Here is a 15822-nt window from a genome sequence, read left to right on the forward strand (position 1 = left end):
GTTATAAAACTTTCCTCACCTCATGAATAACCGAGGCTGCCAAGATCCAACCTTTAGATACTAAGTTTACGGTGAGGCTAAGTGATGAGATGCCCGCCTAGGATATTATTATTATTATTACTATTATTATTATTAGTAGTAGTAGTGGTAGTAGTAGTAGTAGTAGTAGTAGTAGTAGTATCGTTATTATTATTATTATTATTATTATTATTATTATTATTATTATTATTATTATTATTATTATTATTATTATTATTATTATTATTGTTGTTGTATATAATAAACGATACATTAATAAAGCTCACGAATAGAATATATAAATGACTGATAAAAGACATATAGCAAAGGGAGAGAGAGAGAGAGAGATAATGCAATAATAATAGTAAATGCCAGAGAACGTGAGAGAGATATACAGATAAATACAAAAGAAAAAGAAAAAGAGCAAATACCCAATGAATGAAACAGAGAAAGGCGTAAAAAAAACGAAGCGGGAGTCACTAATGGAGTGTAAATCTCACCTGAAGTAGGAAAAAAGTATTATAAATGAGAGGAAACAGAAAGAATCAGAGGAAACGACAGGAGAAAGAGAAAAATGGGGTAGAGACAGAGAGAAATGGGAGAGAGAAGGTGAAAATCGAGAGACGAATGTAGTTTTGGGGTGACTGTAAATGAGATAAAAGTAACAGTTAGATTAAAGTAACTGTTAGATTAAAAGTAACTGTTAGATTAAAAGTAACTGTTAGATTAAAAGTAACTGTTAGATTAAAGTAACTGTTAAATTAAAGTAACTGTCAGGTTATGAGTGACTGTGGGGAGGCGATGATCTCTCTATGTCGCAAATGTCAAAAGAAAAAGGTCGAAGGGTTGTAATACTGGTAAAAAAAAAGACGAAAGCATAGAATAATAATTAAAAAAGTCTAGTGCTAAGATAATAGAGGCATTATTTTGACACAGGCTAGCACAAAGGACGCTGTACTTCCTAGAAAAAAATACTCAAGTTGTAAAAGCGTTTATTGTGTAGAGGAAAGAAAAGTATTTAATCTCATTACTGTTCAGAGAAAACAAAACTAATTAAATTCTTTAGTATATGTAAACAAAAAGGTTAATTCTTATTGTCTATGGCACTGAGGAGGAGGAGGTGACAAAGGGCTTTTGTTGTCTGCAGGAAACAAAAGCTCTAATGTTTTTTATTAAGTGGAAGTGACATTATAAACAACTTAAATTATCTAACAACAAATAATAATAATATTTGTCTTTTTATTTTTCTCGGAATTATTTTTTTTAAGATATGTTATTATTGATGCGATAAAAACAAATTGTTATCAGAAAATACAAAAGATGTTTAATATAATTTTCCCATTAAAAAACACATCACCATATCTATATTTTCCTCAAAGCCAAACTATAACAATTATTGTTTGTATAGAACAAAACAATAGTATTTAATACCTTTATTACACACCAGAATAAACTTTTATTTTTCTATTTTGTTACGAATAAAAAGTCTTTATTCCGAGGAAACTACTGTACGTGTTTGGTGTCTCTGATGTTTGGAAGAAAAACTAAAGGTAATTTAATCGTTTATCGTGTTTAAAAGAGAAGTTAATACCACCAGTATGAGGACAAAAATTAAAGCATCCAATACCATTATGCTGTATAAGAAAAAAAACCAGTTTGTCTTTATTTTTGAGAACACAAACGTATCAAATGTTTCTATTGTGTCACAGAAGTATATTTAATGCCTCGATAGTGTGTGTAGAAGTGTATTTAATGCCTCGATTGTGTCATAGAAGTATATTTAATGCCTCGATTGTGTCATAGAAGTATATTTAATGCCTCGATTGTGTCATAGAAGTATATTTAATGCCTCGATTGTGTCATAGAAGTATATTTAATGCCTCGATTGTGTCATAGAAGTGTATTTAATGCCTCTATTATACTGAACAAAGTGAGGTATACAATGCCTCTACTGGCTACCTCACACTTTATCTCATAACCAAGAACATTATCTCACTTCTCTCCTCTACTGAGAAAGAAAGAAAGAAAGAAAGAAAGAAAGAAAGAAAAAAAGAAAGAAAGAAAGAAAGAACGTCAAAATTAATAGTGTGAAGGCAGAAGAAGTTAATGAGTTTCCAGCAGCTTAAAGTAATACAGGTCACAGCTTACAACGCATCCGTCAAGTTGTGCGTCATTATGCCTCACTCCTAGTCATTTGGAGTGAGTTACGTGTCGTTGGCGGTCACTGGGAGTGCTTATGCGTCTCTTGCGGTCATTGAACGTGAGTTACGTGTCACTGGGACTACTTATGCGTCGTTCGTGATCATTGGGAGTACTTATACAGTCACTTGCGGTCATTAAGAGCGAGTTATACGTCGCTTGCGTTCATTGGGAGTGAGTTATACGTCGCTTGCGGTCATTGGGAGTGAGTTATACGTCACTTGCGGTCATTGGAAGATAGTTATACTTTACTAGCGGTTATAAGGAACGAGCCATGTGCTACTTACAGTCTCTAGAATAAACTAAACACGGCCTTGGTGTCTGGAAACAAGTTGTACAAGGCTTATGGTCACCGATGATAAGATATACCTCGTTCTTGACCTCTACGAATATTGTATGGATAGCTTGCTGGTCTATGGGAACAAGTCATACACAGGTGGTGATGTGTAGCAGTATTTTCCCCTCCCACTCACGTCCATAAAGAGGATAATAACGTCATTCTCCGAAGCAACGCAAATATTTGATGATGTTGTCTTAATAACTCATTAGTGAACTATAATTAACCTTGAACTATCATTACCAGGTGTAATATATATGAATGATGATTATACTCAATTACATAATTCGTTTTTTTGTAGAAATAAACACATACATAAAGACTTAAAAAAAGGTAATTTTTTGTACACTAATACATTACTAACAATTAATCTAAAAATAAAAATGCCGGTAAAGGTTTTACTCGTGACTTGAGTTTGCCTTATAAACTTTCAATGATTTTAGTGAAGAAAATATAAAACTTATAAGACTTTTCCTCTTAAGTAAAATTTTGGCATACATAATTTTTCTGAAAGTGAATATGAGGGGAAATACGGTGAAAATGACGATAAATGGAATGTAAAAGTGACGATAAGTGAATTACAGTGAAAATGATAAGAGTGAAAGTGACGATAAGGGAAATACGGTGAAAATGATAAGAGTAAAAGTGACGATAAGTGAAATACGGTGAAAATGATAAGAGTGAAAGTGACGATAAGGGAAATGCAGTGAAAATGACGAAAAATGGCGCGAAAATTACGAAAGTGAAAAGGTCTTTGAGTGTGATAAGAATGTGATAAAATGGTGTACTGTAAACGTGAAGAAAGTGAGAATTTGGTGAAAATGTAGATAAGAAAATTTTTTGGGAATAATGAGAAAATAAAAAATGTTGTAAACTTAATAAATAATATATAATAGAAAACTAAAAAAAATTAATATAATAAAGAATGAATAGCGAACATTATAAAGAAAGACAAAAAAGACACAGAAATATAACAAAAGTGGCAAAGAAAGTGTGGGAGAGAGAGAGAGAGAGAGAGAGAGAGAGAGAGAGAGAGAGAGAGAGAGAGAGAGACTCGCTCACCATTACGACGCCTTTAAACTCCTTTCCCTGAACTACGAGTCTGGTCACATTCCGTCCGCATTGTCGAGAGAAGGAGAGAAGGAGCGTGTGTAGAGAGAAAGAGAGACAGAGAAAGAGTCTCTCAACACTATGGAGACGTGTGTCCTTCCTTGTCTCTCGGCTCTAAGTGGTGTCACATTCCGGTGCAATTTTCGAGAGAAGGAGACATGAAGACGCACAGAGAGAGAATGAGGAAGAAAAGGAAGAGAGAGAGAGAGAGAGAGAGAGAGAGAGAGAGAGAGAGAGAGAGAGAGAGAGAGAGAGAGAGAGAGAGAGAGAGAGAGAGAGAGAGAGAGACGTAGCGTTTCCTGCCTGTTACTACGCTCAGCCAACTCCCGGATAAATAAGCCTGGCTGGGACACAGCGGCTCTGTGCTGGTCTTCTCCTCTACGACGCAGCCTCCTGTCTCTTTCTTTTCTTTAACAACAACTTTGTTGCTTGTCCCCAAGGTTCATCTCTCTCTCATCTTCCTCCCAACAATAAAAGTAAATAAATCACCATTTTAAGCTATATTTAACCATATTACCAACACCATCTCAATAACTACCAAAAACAAACAGTGAATAATACTAACCAACTACCATATCATCAACCCAACTACTGCTAACTAATAGGATCTGAACCTATATATATATCTTGGTCTAATCTGATAAAAACACAAAAGGATCAATGGTGTGACTGATCCTCTCATACAAAGGTGACTGACAGACCTGGATCCTACCTCACTGTCGATGGTGTTGTGGGAATATTTATAGTATTTTAATATTCTTATTTAAATGTCCAGTTAATTTTTTTATTTGGGTAAGTTTCAAATATGGTCGGGTTTTTTTTTTTTTTAGTGATAATTTTTTTTAATACACAAAGTTTAAAAATTTTAATTAAACAAATATATATATATATAGTGTTGTTGTTTTTTTTAAGTGATGAATCATAAGTTGTTTTTTTATGGTGGTGGTGAGAGGAAGATGGGAGGAGGTGCTTAGAGGAAGAGGCGGAGGAGAGGAGGTGGTAAGAGGAAGAGAAGGAGGGAGAAAAGAGGAGGAGGTGGTGCTTAGAGGAAGAGAGGAGGAGGGTGGTGGGGGTAGAGAAAGAGGAGAAGAGGTGATGCTTAGAGGAAGAGGAGGAAGATGGGAGGAGGTGCTTAGAGGAAGAGGCGGAGGAGAGGAGGAGGTGGTGCTTAGAGGAAGAGGAGGAGGTGGTAAGAGGTAGAAGAGGAGAAGAGGTGATGCTTAGAGGAACAGGAGGAGAAGAGGAGGAGGTGGTAAGAGGAAGAGGAGGAGAAGAGGACTAGATGCAAAGTGAAGCGTCATTAGGACACATAAGCCCGGGTGATAAAAATTAGTGAACCCAACCCAACTCAACCCAACCCAACCCAACCCAACCCAACCCAGAGTCGTAATGCCCAGATGATAAAAATAAGTGAACTAAACAGTGGAACATATTTTGGCCAACAATGGGAAAAAGGGGTATTAAATTTTTTTTTATTGCGGCGCTTATAGTAAATTCTGGCGTTATTCACCGTTTAATATATATGTGTATATATATAACGGTATAAAACTCAGCGGCGGATCAAGTCAGAGTAAACACATGCTATTCGGCTCTCTCTCTCTCTCTCTCTCTCTCTCTCTCTCTCTCTCTCTCTCTCTCTCTCAAAAATAAAATAAAATAGGATTGTTTAGCGTCAGGGGAACATAAATATATTTTGTTGTTTCAATTATAATTATATTACGAAGGAGATTTAATTACACATGCTTTTGTTTTTTTTGTTGTTTTGGGTTTTTTTGTTGTTGTTGTTTGTATTATTTTGTCATAGTGGTAATCTGAGGGAACCACATTGTGTGATAACAGGAAGTTTTAAATTGAATGGTTGTGGAAGGACTGTTTACAAGGCTATTCAACAACCATGCAGAGACATATAACACACACACACACACACACACACACACACACACACACACACACACACACACACACACACACACACACACACAAAAAAATCCCAGTAAATCAGAGTGTCCTTCAAATCCTCTTAAAAAAACAAAAAAAAAACATATGCAATACAATTAAAAAACAAAAACAATCTAATTGAACACATTAAACCAATACTAATTACCTTCGCTTCAGGTCCACAATAGCATCCGGGTCACCTTCTGATAAAACTCCCTGTTTATTGTACAAGCCGACGAGTTTTGCAGCAAGGGATTAGCTCCAATGTTTGTTATGATGGCTTCTGTTGCGTTTAATGACCGTCGAAACAGACTTTATCTATTGGGGTGGAAGTTAGATAGACAAATGTATGTATATGTTGTGTGTGTGTGTGTGTGTGTGTGTGTGTGTGTGTGTGTGTGTGTGTGTGTGTGTGTGTGTGTGTGTGTGTGTGTGTGTGTGTGTGTGTGTGGGTGTGTGTGTGGGTGTGGGTGTGTGTGTGTGTGTGTGTGTGTGTGTGTGTGTGTGTGTGGGTGTGTGTGTGTGTGTGTGTGTGTGTGTGTGTGTGTGTGTGTGTGTGTGTGTGTGTGTGTGTGTGTGTGTGTGTGTGTGTGTGTGTGTGTGTGTGTGTGTGTGTGTAAGAAAAAAGAAGGAATTAAAATTAAGAGATAAAAAAATAAATAAAAACAACAGAAACGAAATAAATAAAGCAACAAATGAATAAAAAAAGAAAGAACGAAGAATTACAGAATAAGAAACACTCAACGAAAAGAAAGAAGGAATTAAAACATGATAATTAAACTACAATAATGAATTTACGAGACTCGAGAGGACTAATGATAAATGACAAGAGACGTATCATTACCACCACAAATGATCTAATGCTTTAAAGTCATCTACGAACCTCAAGTCATTCATTAACTTTCAAAACGAGACTAAATTACACATAATGACTTTTAAACTCAATGTAAATGAAGGAATTAATGACTCGAGTTAAAAACAATAAAATACATTGACTTATTATTTTACAAACTGAATACGACTAAAAAAATACATTAAAAAAAAACTCAATCGACGTAAGGTAATAACTTATTCTCTTCGTGTCTTTAAGGACTATACTCGTGGTACTTTAAGCTATAAAAACCATCTTTACTATTACATGAGGTTAAACACTATGTTACCCTAAATGTACGACTGGTATAAAGCTTTCTCATAAGACTCTGCAATTAATCCAGGAGCGAGAATTATTGAGTCATTTTAGTGGTATAAGAAGAAGGAGGAACAATAAGCCCTAAAACGACCTTAAACCCACGTACCATTAAGGGTTGTTTTAGTTGTTGTCTGTAGTAGAGAGACTATGCCTGATAAAGATCTCTTGGTTACGAGGAGATGGCGTGAGAGAGAGAGAGATAAGAGAGAGACAGGAGAGACAGAGAGACAAAACAAAGAGACAGGAGAGACACAAAAACAGAGACAGATATCGAGAGAATTACAGAAAAAAACAGACAGATAGACAGAAGGAAAAAGTAAACACGAGAGAGAGAGAGAGAGAGAGAGAGAGAGAGAGAGAGAGAGAGAGAGAGCAGGCCTGGGTCTCCTATATGTGTGTGCGTGGTTGAGGTTTTTCTCAGGAGGTTTAGGTTAGGTGAGGTAACCTTCTCCGTGGTTGAGTGGGCTGGGGACCCTCTCCATAGTCGAGTGGGCTGAGAAACGTCTCTACGGGTGAGTGAGCTCGGGACCTTCTCTTTGGGTGAGTGGGCTAGGGACCTTCTCTATGGGTGAGTGGGTTGGTACCCTTTCTATAGGTGGACAACTGAATCCTCTCTATAAATGAGTGGGCTGGGGACCTTTTCTAAGGGTGAGCTGTTTGGGAACCTTTCTCAGTAGGCGGGGATCCCTCTCTGTGGGCGACTGAGTGGGGGGAACTTTCTGGGTAAGTGGGTGTGGAGTGGATAGGGTTAGCTGGACAGAGGTATAGTACATCAGGCGTATATCTTCAGGGCCTCGAGATGTGTTTACAGTTTTACATTTTTTTTACCTCTGTCTGTCTGTCAGTCTGTCATACCCAAAACTTTTAGCTTAAAAAAAATATAAAATTCAGATAATAATCCCTCCTACAAAATCTTCCAAATCCCATTCAAGTAATCCCTACAAACAACTGCTGTCACATTCCCTCCCAAAATCCCTCTACAAATCCTCTTCCACAACTCCCTTCCCCTCCCACCCTTGACAACACCCTACCATAAACCCTCCTCCCAAAATCCCCTTGACAATCCTTACTGAAATCCCCCTCTCACAACACCCAGCCACACTACTACGTTCCCTAAGGGGATTAAAGACCATTGAAGTCCCTCTGCCTCAAATCTCTCAAGTTTCCTAGGATGGTCAGGTCATTTTCTCGTCCCTCACCTGAATAATACGTGTTCTCATATGATTCACACAAGTAACGTGTAATAGGAGGTGAAATATCAACACAGAAATAAATCACCTGAGAAATTATCGTAATTATGTATGTTGTTTTAAGGTAATTTAGGCAGGTAGAGACAGAGGGAGGAAGGGGGGAGGGGAGGGGGAGGGAGGGAGGGGAGGCAAGGAGGAGGAAGGGTTATACCATATGAGTCTTTCAGAATTCGGATGGTGAGAACAAGTACAGATTTCTGGGCCCAAGTGGCGAGTCTAATTCATCCTTCACGCCAGGGGTAACTGTGGAGGTGGGAGGGGAGGGGAGGAGGAGGAGGGTGTCAGGGGGGAGGTTGGGTTGGTAGGTGGGTAGAATGAAGGAGGTGGGGAGGGTAAGGTGGTGGGTGGAGAGGGAAGTTCGATAAGGAGGAGGGGGAGGGGTTGAAGGAAGGGGGGAGGGGTTGAAGGAAGGAGGGAGGGGAAGGGGGTATATCACTCACAATGGGCATAAGATAAGGTGAAGGGGGGAGGTCATGGGGAGGTGAGGGGGAAGAGGTGGAAGCCAAGAGGAAAACCAGACCGATAAGGAAGAAGAAAGGAAACAGAGACAAACAGAAACAGACAGACAAACAGAAACAAACTGACAAAGCCAAAACAGACAGACAAACTAAAGCAGACAGAGAGAGAGAGAGAGAGAGAGAGACTTATCATATCTCCCAGTTTCAATTTACTTCCACTATTTTCTAATACATTTCCCCACACACACACATCTCTCTTTCTTTACCAGATACAACTCACCCTCAATCTCTCCCTTTATAAAGACACTGGGCAAATACATAGACACACACACCACCCCTCTTCCTCTCCTCTCACTCGCCTTAATCCTCAATCCTATACCGAACACCTCAATCCTATGTTAGTCTGGATTATTTACCCTATAACCCAGACTTAATTCACTATCCTTCATCATCTATCTGGTATAAGTTAATGTATCAAGATTTATGAGTTAGTAATACATTATACACTTGTGGTAATCGTTTGGTAACTAAGATTTATTTTATAAGTGGGTGGTTTTTTTTTTCTCACATTTAGATTAATTTATGTTAGTGTTTGGTTATTATTCTCATCATAAAGACACTCGTTTGGATATACATACATACAGACGCATAAAGAGACACACACACACACAGACATCCCATTGTAAATCTACCTTTAATATTTCATTTTATTTTTTTTTCCTTTGTAGTAATTCAAGTTTGTTTTAGCCATTATACTTAGTGACCCGTGGCCCCATTATTTACGTTCTCTCTCTCTCTCTCTCTCTCTCTCTTTCTCTCTCTCTCTCTCTCTCTCTCTCTCTCTACATCGCCTTGCAACTTAATTAATTCTCCCTAAGAGGTTTTCCATATTGGAGGCTGTGTACAACTGTCCCCCTTCCCCCCACCTCGCCTCTCGTCCTGACACTTCACCTTTCATGTTGCTTGCTGTTCTTACCATCTCCTCTGTTATAAGTCTCTCCAGCATTATATCCCCCGTTCTAAGACTCTCAGGCACTATCTGTAAGTCTCTCAAACACGATCTCATCCTTTAAAAGACTCTCAAGTATTATTTCTTCCTCTCTAAGTCTCTCAAACATCATATCTCCCTCTAAAAGTCTCCCATTCACTATCTCTCCCTCCAATACCTGCCAAAAATATCTAGACTTATCATCACCTGGATCAATATTAAACTAATTATCTCAATATTCTTGCCAGCTTTAACATGCACCAGCTGCCTTGTGTGGAAATGTAATTTATATATATATATATATATATATATACATCTACGAGCTTCTTGTAAAGTAATTCTCCACACACACAACAAAATCAACCACAACAACCATATCTACAACTACAACAGTAAAAACAACAACAAAATCAACCATAACTACAACAGTAACAACAAAAAAATCATCAATAACAACCACAACAACTACTATACAACCATGAACAAAGACACACATCCTCAGAGAATTTACTACAACATATTTACAGACATGTCAAGCTTCAGGAGACTGTGGTAACATGGAAGCATCAGGACCTGGGATAGAAAGAGCTCTCTGCAGGTTGTGTTTACCCTCAAAACATGTGCGTCAGACTAGAGACATCTTCTTCTTCTTCTTCTTCTTCTTGAGGTGGCCGTGTTGTTGCTGGCAGTTTTACATAAGTCGTGATATTGACAGTGAATTTGGGGATCTCCGTTACATTTTCTTTGCCAGTCAATTCTGAAATAATTCTTAAAGTAATAGTGAATTCTGAAATTGTTCTTTGCCAGTCGATTCTGAAACTGTTCTCAAAGTAATAGTGAATTCTGAAATTGTTCTTTGCCGGTCATTTCTTAAGATATTTCGTACTAAACCAACCAGTCCTGAAACCAATGCTTAACATTTAGTTCTGAAATACAGTTGTGCCAATCAGTCATGAAGTCGTTTTATACAAGTAGATTTTCCATAATCAATATGTTGTATCATTAATATGCTCCACTAATGATATGCTCCACCATTTACATATTCCACTAATAGTATAATCTACCATTAATATACTCAACTAATAGCATGCTACAATATGCTCCACTGGTAAAACCTCTACCTATAGTATGCTCCACCATTATTAACTCCACTAATAACATGCTCCAATATGATCACACTCCACAGTGATGCATTAATCGCATTTTTTTTAGCTCACACCTCTCTGCAATAATGTTCTATGAGTGTTATTTCGTTTTAATGGTTCATTTAGCTATGAAATATTACACACTAATGCTTTTGGGTCATTTTGCTGTGTTAACGAATGACATTTTATATTTGCATTTAGCTGTCGCAGTCGATGCTTTTAGCTGACTGGCTCGTCCACTGGAAAAAAAATTCTCTCCCGCACCCCCGGCCCGTTCACACCATGGAGTCTCATTGCACCCCCAGGCCTATTTTGTTTTGCTTTTACCATTTATTTATCAGTACTGTATTATGCCTTTCTTCTTTTTCTTCTTCATTATCTCCCTTTATCAGCTTCTCTGCCGCAATCATCCACCTACTCTCTGCCTCTCTTTTCTGCCGCAATCATCCACCCACTCTCTGCCTCTCTTCTCTGCCGCAATCATCCACCCACTCTGTGCCTCTCTTCTCTGCCGCAATCATCCACCCACTCTCTGCCTCTCTTCTCTGCCGCAATCATCCACCCACTCTGTGCCTCTCTTCTCTGCCGCAATCATCCACCTACTCTCTGCCTCTCTTTTCTGCCGCAATCATCCACCCACTCTGTGCCTCTCTTCTCTGCCGCAATCACCCGTCCTCTATTCAATTTGCTATTTATTTTCATTACTGTGGACGTTATTGCTTCTCCCAGTCGAAGGATGAACAAGCATATCATTGATCCTGATATAATATTCCCTTTCAATGTTTTGGAAAAGTGATAACAGGATATCTTGATAATCCTTTTGAAGTAATATTGCAATATAATCGTAATTTCTCTCAGGAGCCACATTTTCGTTTAAAGTTTCCAAGTATTGCATCTCAGTGTGTGTATTGCTGTCGTATCAATACCAATCAACAGTAATCTTTACCTCAACGTAATATCCTCCTTTAAAAACTTTGATTTGCCATTGTCGTAACTTATGGGGGGTTCGATTTGTGAGGTCTTTGTACCCGTGGGCAGCAGAGGAGAGCATCAACACCAAAGAAGAGTCACAAATCGACAAGCTGTACTAATGAGCTACCATAACTTTTCTTACTAACAATGGGTTATGTAGAAGTTGGAAGTGCCTGGGGAAAAGTTGCTACACAGCGAACACCAGAAAGGAGTAATGGAAAAACTCCCCCTCGTTTGTTTTGATAGTTAAAAGAAGAAAAAAAAAGAGGAGAAAGGGGAAAGAACTAGGAAAATAAACAATAAAGAAAGGATATAGAGCATAAGATAATAAAGATGGTGAGAGTAATACCATAGGATAAGACTCAAACAAAAATATCGAATGAAAGAGAAGAGACAAAAATAAATTGGACGATGGATGTCTTATGAGAAATACTCCGAGGAGAGATAGTGAAGGGAATTGGATTCAGAAAGGAGAGAAAAGGGAGAGAAGGAGAACAAACAGACATGGCAGACGAGGATAATTGATTGGGAAGAGAGAAAGACGAAAAATAAGTTGTTGGTGGAAAGAAACCGGAGAAAAATAGAGAAAAAGAAATTTATTATGATGTAAATAGAAAAATGAAGGAAAGGAAGATAAGAAACACGATAACAAGTGCAAAAGACAAATTAACAAATAAGGATAACCAAATACGAGTGAAACTGTTATTATTAGTTGCTTTGTTCTTGCCACTCCATAAATTTATAAAATATTACCTATTAACATTAAAGTCATCCACCTACCACACTCCTACCACTAAACCACCTCCCATATCCATCTACCATACCCACCTACCACCACAATCAACCCACCTACCTCCAATTACCACCCACCTACCCACCCACCCCCCACCCCTACCCACCCCACCCACCCTCCACCACACCACTCCACCCCTACCCACCAGCATCGCCTACTACCCCCACACCACCCATTAACTAAGCACCTACAACAACCACTACCATCCATCTACCCACCACACCACCAGCTAAGCACAGGGAGGTGGTCCAGGACACACCTCTCACTCAGCTAGGCCAAGTGACGCTCCCAGCATACCAAGGAGGAAGGCATCACACAGAAAAACATGACAGCAAGATCCAGAGGTGGTATGAAAGCCGCCATGTTGCCAATACTCTTCAAGGTACATATCCAGTTATCAACAACAACAAACACAATAATAATAGCAACAATAATAAAAATAAACACAGAGATAACAATACTAATAACAAAAACAACAATAGTAAATAAAAATAACAAAACAAACACAAAAAAACAATACCAACCACAAACAACCGCAAAATACAACTGTTTAATAAGTAACTGACAACCTCTACCACCTATAAAAGAAACAGCTCGCTCATAGAGGCTTCAGTATTACGTGAGACAGAGGAGACAACACATCATTGAAGTTGATCTGATCTATGTGACTGGAAAGAGACGCAGTTTAGAGATAAGGCTATTGGAAGGATGCTGAAAGGTCTATGCTGCCACCCTAAGCCCTGAAGACAAGGAGTGAAGTTCAGCTTTAACCTCAGCTCAAGGAATCCCATAATGTGACAGGTGAAGAATTATAGTAGGGAAGAGGAGAGATTTTTTTTTCTTTCCTTTTCTCAGGCTCGTTGCAAGGTGAGAGGGTGGAAACCATAGAAAACGAGAATAATAGTTGAGAGAAAACGGGATGTTTATTATAGAAAATGGGTTTTGTTGTGATATTGTGATGCTGTTAAGAGTTTGTTATCCGATGGTAAAAGAAATAGAAAAAACCTGAATCAATTACGATGGAAAACATAATATGATACGAACAGAGAGAATGGTAATAATTAAGGTGGCAATGATATAAAACAATAAGAATAGAGGATTAAAGAAAACGTAACTATATGAAAAAGGTAAACAAACATGTATTTAATATAGTTTGAGAATCTAATGACTATCATAAGTTAGAATAAATTGCATATTTTTCAAAGATTCTCAAAGACTTCCATTAAATTGTTCCCACTTTGCTAAACATGATGATTTTCAGTGATATTTACAGGAGTTTGTTTTTGTCTCTTACTTTGGGTCATGACTTTGTTGTTTTTCCGCGTGTTTACATCTTAACTACAGAGAAAAATAACCCACGAACTTTTAAGAATCTGTCAAGTTTACGAGAGCGTTACTGGGACAAGGACGATAAGAGACATGAAAGGGAGAATTCGTAATAAAAGGAAATTAGCGATATGAAGGAAAGAGTAAAAATGGCATTTGGGGAAAGAAAATAAGAGTTACTTACACAGAAAAAGAAAGAAAATATAATAGAAATGTGTTGTAAGTGGAAGTAACAAAATTAAATGATGAAATAGAAACAAAAGACAATTAGGAAAAGAAAACAAAACAAAAATTACAAATACAATAAAAAAATACGAAAAATTAAAATAAATTTAATTATAAAAAAAAATCTCGTTCCCTAGTCTTGTCATAGCGATCAGTTCAGGTTCTAAAAAAAAACAATAGAAAGTTATTACATCGTCAAGGTCAGAAATAAGCAATATAAAATCACCGAGAAAGAATGTAAATGAAGAGGAAGAGAAAGTTGAAAGTGGTGGCTTATTGTGTGAGTTGTAACTTTCTTATTGAGATCATAATGGTCTTGAAATGTTTGTCTTGAAGAGGGAATGAAAGAGAGACGAGAATTATTGCATCTTCTTCCTTATGTCACATTTTCTCTTCTTTAGTGTGTCTTCTTTCCTTTTTTTATTATCCTCTGTTTCCTCTTCTATCAGTGTCTCAGGATTGTTTATTTGTTATTTGTTTCCATCTTTTATTGCTTTTGTTTTTATTTCTCTTTTTTCTTTCATGGTTGTTTTAATTATCTGTTATTATTATTATTATTATTATTATTATTATTACGGTTATCATATTTCTTTATCAATTTCATTCTCTCATTTATTATTTTTTCCTCTTATTCTGTTAAATAATACAGCAACTCACCACGGCCTTTCTTTACTCTCTCTCTTTTTCTCTCTCTCTAATTCTTTCTCTTTCCCCCTCTCCTTCTCTTTTTATTTCTCTATTTTACTCTCTCTCTCTCTCTCTCTCTCTCTCTCTCTCTGTGTGTCAAGGTCATCATGGGTCAGAGAGGCAGAGTGTTTACAGAGACCCTTTTAAACCAGGTCTAGTAGGCAAGGTGATGAGAGTCTAGGTAAAAATATGAAGGTGAATATATGGGTAAATAATGAATCAAGGGGAGTGTTGGTATAATGTTTAAGTCATTTTGTAAGTACATGTAAGTCCTGGTACGTGTGTGTGTGTGTGTGTGTGTGTCTCAAAAAGAAACGGAGAGACACAGCGACAGAGACAAACACACACACACACACACACACACACACACTGAAGGGGATATACTATGATGCCAGGGACAGGGGGTTGAGTTTGAGGACTCTAGAAATGGTGTAGACAACCAACACGGCAAGTAACACCAATGTTTTGATCGATGTGAACCAGAACACCGCAGAGAGGGTGACACTGGCAGATACATGCGGCTCTGGGGTGACATTGGCAGACACATGTCGCTTGGGGAATAGCAGTTGTTTTCTTGGTCTATCTGGGGAGGGGAAGGTCAGACAAGGAACAAGGAAAGGTGGAAGAGATAGGAATATATACTGTACTGTATATTTGTTGTGTATAAATATATCCACACACACACACACATACACACACACACACGCATGCCATATACAAAATATCTTCAGTACTGAGGTAAATACTTAGGCCTTACAAACACACATCACCAGCAACCCTGAAGCGTCCTCCACACACTCATATATATATATATATATATATATATATATATATATATATATATATATATATATATATATATATATATATATATATATTATACTCTACACGTACCTTTCCTCTCCCTTAATCCTCAGTTAGTCAGCATTAATATTATCTTGACCCTTAACATATTTCCTCAAAACTCAATATTAATCTTTATCTCACTACACCATTGTTAATAAGTCATTTTATTTCACTACCCCCCAAAAAAAGTTTATATATGTTGTCTTGTTATATTTCCTCTAGACATTCATATTCATTCGCTTAATCTCACTAAATGAAAACACAACATTGGTATTCTCTCTCTCTCTCTCTCTCTCTCTCTTGTACCTCCACCAGAATACTACATTAATATTCCTTGGTTC

General features: G+C 37.5%; 1 protein-coding gene across 3 annotated transcripts in view; it reads left to right on the forward strand.

Annotated features, from left to right (window-relative positions):
• The window catches only part of LOC121867299 (titin homolog), a 90338-nt gene that overhangs the window by 11618 nt on the left and 62898 nt on the right, over positions 1 to 15822 (forward strand). Inside the window, exon 1 of one of the 3 annotated variants that reach the window (XM_042367200.1) lies at positions 13013 to 13198. The exons of 1 other annotated variant lie outside the window; for it this stretch is intronic. The gene's annotated coding sequence lies outside the window, so the exon portion shown is untranslated. Of the gene's footprint in view, positions 1 to 13012; positions 13199 to 15822 lie in introns of those variants that run through there. One more of the 3 variants, XM_042367215.1, reaches the window with a different exon arrangement.

This window comes from Homarus americanus, unplaced genomic scaffold (genome assembly GCF_018991925.1).
Source record: "Homarus americanus isolate GMGI-L3 unplaced genomic scaffold, GMGI_Hamer_2.0 scaffold32583, whole genome shotgun sequence".
NCBI lineage: Eukaryota > Metazoa > Arthropoda > Malacostraca > Decapoda > Nephropidae > Homarus > Homarus americanus.